The 5,286-nt window shown below is 32.1% G+C and overlaps 1 long non-coding RNA gene across 1 annotated transcript; it reads right to left on the reverse strand.

Annotated features, from left to right (window-relative positions):
• Positions 1-2,781: 2,781 nt before the first annotated feature.
• On the reverse strand, positions 2,782-4,789 carry LOC130947587 (uncharacterized). The gene is made up of 3 exons (XR_009072719.1): positions 4,717-4,789; positions 4,135-4,289; positions 2,782-2,824 (listed from the first exon to the last, which is right to left on the reverse strand). It is a non-coding gene; the product is annotated as an uncharacterized LOC130947587 (long non-coding RNA).
• Between the last annotated feature and the right edge of the window lie 497 nt (positions 4,790-5,286).

Genomic DNA, 5,286 nt, shown 5'->3' on the forward strand with positions numbered 1-5,286 from the left:
AAAATAAAAGTGTCTAATCTAGGTAATCAACCACCGGTAGTTTGTTAATCACAATTAATCCCCAGCAACACTGCCAAAAACTTGATACGGAAAAATTATATATCCATATTACTATCGGCAAGTGCACCGGGTCATATCAAGTAATAAAACTCACAGGAGTGAGGTCGATCCCACGAGGATTAAAGGATTAAGCAATCAATAGTAAGTTGATTATTCTAGTTAGACAAACATAGTTGGGTGATGAATGAACATGAAAAGTAAATGACATAAAAGTAAAGGAAAGCAATAAAGTGCAAGAAAGTAAGGAGCATAAAAGTAAAGTGCAGGAAAATAAAGTACTGGAAAGTAAAAGAGCAAGAAAATTAAAATGCTAGAAAGTAAATGATGGAAGGTAAAGGTAGAAAACATAAGGGATTGGATATGTTGATTCCTCTTGAATCAATGGGTCTCACTCCTTCTCAATCATATGAAGTAAATCTATGGCGGATTGTCAATAATTGAGTTTCGATTCCTTGGTAACCCAATTTTTCTTAACACAATTAATTGCCAATTCTTTGATCTAATTGTTCATGAGAAGAGGTTAAGTTCAATTCTCTAATCCATAAGCCACACTAGTTCTCAGGATCATAATTCAAACTAGGAATTTATTGATCAAAAGAGTTGTGAGAGAAAGAGCTTCAAACTGAATTCTATGATCCATCTTCCAAGGCTCACATAGATATTCAAGTATATCTAAACTCCCTTCCGGTAGTGAATAGATCTATTAAGCACAGAAGTTTTCCCTTAGCTACAACAAGCAGATTAAGAAGAAGAAGAATTTCATTAATTCATTTGAGTTACAACAGAGCTCCTTTTCCAAAATGATGGGGTTAGTTGATCAGTGCTATAAGAAATCCCAAAAGAAAATTAAAGTGCATGAAAGTAAAAATGAAAATTAAAGACTCATAACTAAAATGGAAATTAAAGATTCATAAATGAAAATTCAAGATTGACAACTAAACTATTACAAGGTAAGAAAAGAAAGAGAAGAATAATGTATGAAGGAAGGGTCCGGAGAACCTTCCCAAAATGGTGTTTCCAGTCCAGCCTCCTCTGAAGTGTGAAACTAATACCTATTTATAAGCTAGCCTAAATTACAAATTGAAATAAAATTGAAAACAAATTACAATCAAATGAAAATTAGCTAATTCTAGATGATTCTTGTGGCCTTCATTGGTTGAAAATTGTGGGCTTGCTTGCTTGAAGTTTAAGTGGACTTAGAGTGAAACATTTGATCCAAATTGAGGTTTTGGATTGACTTGGCGTTATTGGGCACCGTTGGTGGTGTTGCCAACGCCTAAGAAAATTGCTTCCAAGTTGACTGGGTCTTAATATCTTTGGGGCATAAAGATACCTATTCACTACAAGAAAAATACCCATTCAGGTACACTTGAAAAGTGTAGCCAAAAGTGAAAAAAAATGATGCCTTAGGCTACGGCTACGCTTTTTGGGCTATGGCTACGCTTTTTGGAGTGATTCCTATTCGGCCGTTGTCTATTCTCAAAGGCTACGCTTTTCTGCACCAAGGGCTACGCTTTTGGCGTTTGGGAATAGGGTACGCTTTTCAAGTGATGCTGTCCAGGACCAAAGGCTACGCTTTTCAGCTTCCATTTTTGCCAAAATAGGCTACGCTTTTCAACGCTACTTCATCACTTTTAAAGCGTAGCCACATTGTATACCATGGCTACTTTTTATAAGTGTAGCCTTAGGTCCCTCGTTTTTTTTTTTTTATATATACTATAGCTACTATATATAAGTGTAGCCTTAGGTCTCTTTTTTTTCTCTCTCTCTATCTCTCTCTCTCTCTATATATATATATATATATATATATATATAGTTAATAATATAATTACATATATAATAATTCTGCATTTTTATTTAAATGAGTTGAATATATAAAATAAAAATAAATACATAATTATACTAAATAATTCTTTAAATAATAAAATTATCTCTAACCAAAATATTTATAATAATGATCCAAAAGTACTAGAATGAAGTTAATTGTAAAATTCAACATTTCACACTAAGTAAGCATAGCCTATCAAAATAACCATAATATCACTTAGAATTTACTAGTATACTCTACAAAAAAACATATCCTACGTACATAAGTATTTTCTAATAAAAGTCATTAGTCACTATACATATAAGATTCTAAACAGTACTCTATCTTAGCCAATAAACCACAATTATAATCAGCTTAATCTTCATTGCATAATCTTCATTGATACCTTGCATAATTATATAGAAAAGTAGTTAGAAGAATATTTATAATGACATTCGTAATTATAAAAATTAAATGGAATTTTTGTTATATCAAGATTTTACATGTATAAGCCTATTGCGCATTTCATCAACAGCTCAAGTGCAAAATCACTAAAAGGAGCACACAATCAATAAGCTCATAAATCAAACCATCACATTATTAACAAATCGCGCAAGCTTCCTATCTCTATCTCAGCTGCATATTTCTTACCATAACAAATAGATCATCCAACATTCAAAAACAAAAACAATGATCCAATAGTGGAAATTCCAAAAGTAAATTCACAGAATAAAAGTACTTGTTTCCTACCTCACCAAACTTCCAGTATTCATGTTTATGATATTTCACTCCCCTGTGGTAAAACAGTTACACTAGAAAATGGATTCGAATTTAATTTGTCTAAAAAGTAAAAGTGAAGCTTTTCTTACTTCTGAGCAAGCACAAGGCCGGATTTTATGCACCCAATATACGCTCGAGGTTTCATATGGTGCATACTCAGAGTCAATCCAAATGTTGCTGTGAAGAGAGGAACAAGATAAGGAAAATGTAGCACAGTACAAAGCAAACACCAAAGAAAACACAACAAGTAATTTCACTCAGCAATCCCTTGATTTCTATCAAAGATTCTAACAATAGGACAATAATGAATACAACTGAAGTATTATTGCTTGGATTTAACTATTCTAATGAATTGTTTAACTTTTTTTATCTAATTACTTATTATTAATTCGCTACGATTATACAATTATTCATATCTATCCACGCTGTCAGGAAAATTGGACTCCAGAATATGCAAGGCTCAAAGCAAGGGTGGAAGTCTTAGAGAGAAATCAAAGGTATCAAAGAAAATAATTAAGTAAAAGCAAGGGTTTGTGTCCTATATTATATGCTTTTTAATTTTCTTTTTTAGGAATTTTATGGGACAAGATCTGCAATGCTTAAGTCTAAAGAGCTTCAGAATTTAGAACAGCAGCTTGATTCTGCCCTCAAATAAGTTAGATCATGAAGGGTAGTAAAACCATGCAAACCTTGGGTGTTTTTGGCCATATATAGTGATGATTCTGATTTTACTTATATGTAAATATACTTGCAGAACCAACTCATATACGAGGATATCTCAGTGCTTCAGGAAAAAGTTAGTCTCAGTTTGTGTAAACTTTACATTTCAAAAATATCTTATAAGCATAATGAATTACTAAAAAGTTATGATAAAATAAAATTACTCTTAAGAGAGAATAGGAAAGCACAAAAAGGTCATCATGAGTCCTACAAAACATATAAATGAACAAAAACAAAAGCAATTGAACAAGTAAACAATCAAAATACTCTAAGTCTAAACTATCAACAAAATTTCTATTTTCTTTTGTTAATTGGTACACCTAAACATGCTTAAGTAAAGACAAATGCAAAAGTAGCAGAATAATAAGAAAAAGACAATCTAAACATTCAAATATAATGAAACACGTAATGGAGTAATGAAGCAAAAAATTTTAACACAATTATTGCTTTTAAGACAACTAGAGAACAGAAACTCGACCAGAACGACAAATGCCATATGATAAAACAATTTCAAGACAAAGTAAGGTGTCCAATAACACTTTCTTTATTAGAGAAAATAAAAGACAACTGGAAAATAGCCTACACAACATGATCTCAATGCATTATACATAATCTCAAAATTTGAAAACCATTAAGTCACCAGCAGAAAGAAGCATAGAAATAAGCTTAGTTAACTAAAGCACACCTGACTGAAAACACTTGCATTTTAAATAAATGGCCATGTACCCTAAAACTGAAAACATAACGGTGAAGGAACATTGACTAACTTGAAGGTACGACCATTCTTAGTGAGCAGTAGATAATCAGGGGCTTTCACAACTGAGCTATCTGTAGAATGTAATTCAATGTGCTCCTCAAACACAGCCAATTCTTCAATTTTGTTGGCATCCTCATGAAATTTTGGATCAACTTCCACTGTCCACTGTAAATACAAGTCATAAAATAAATTGCCATTTGAGCACAAACTAAAATTTACAATTAACTTAGAATGGCAAACAACATTGCACTTATCAGCAATTACACCAGCAAAAGAACAATTGTGAGACTGTTATCAAGTTTCATTACATGCCTCATCAACAATTTCTGTTAACAAACTAAATCTAAGCAAACACTACTCTTGTCCTTTTATCACCTCAGAAGGTACACTAATATTGTTCATGAATTCAACAATTTTTTTTGTTATTTCATCCAAGAGTTTATTAGAATTAGAAAATGCACAGTCATCACTCATCATTTATTAGTTTTCCCACATTCCGATCTTTAATCCATTTTCACATCACAGTTTTCAAATATCTGACCTAAAGATATGCTTTGATCATCAATGGACAACAAGCTGATTATGCTCTCACCTCAGTAGATTGTTGGAAAGCACTAGCCTCCCTCAGGTAGATGCCCCGTGAAGAAGGATCTGCAATCAGCAATCATATGAATGAATAATTTTTGAGCTTCGATACATGCTTTTAGTTAGAATTTCACTATAGTCTATAGGTGCAGCAGCATTTGAATATGATTCTAGTCATAGGTTAGAATTCATTAATAACTGAATTTATTTTTCACTAATCAACAGTTTTCCTGCAAATGCTGCAATTCTATTCACATAGGAGAATGGTGATTTTCCTTGTCTTTCACCACACAAAATTTTTCTTAAGTTTTCCCTTGTGTCCAATTGAATTAATATTTCAATGAACCAAGATTTTCATCATTGTTGTAAAAGCCAATACTCTTTTCCCTAACTTCTTCCAGTTTTTACTTGTGTCTTATCATGAGCATTCTAATTCTTAATAAATAACAGAATATCAGAAACAATTTCCCCCGAATGAGTTAGTTATTTATAAGTACAAAACAGGCAGAAAAATAATCTATTAAACCACGCATCTTCATCAAGAACAGCATGCATGTTATCAAATCACAATTTACAA

Source organism: Arachis stenosperma, chromosome 9, assembly GCF_014773155.1.
Source record: "Arachis stenosperma cultivar V10309 chromosome 9, arast.V10309.gnm1.PFL2, whole genome shotgun sequence".
NCBI lineage: Eukaryota > Viridiplantae > Streptophyta > Magnoliopsida > Fabales > Fabaceae > Arachis > Arachis stenosperma.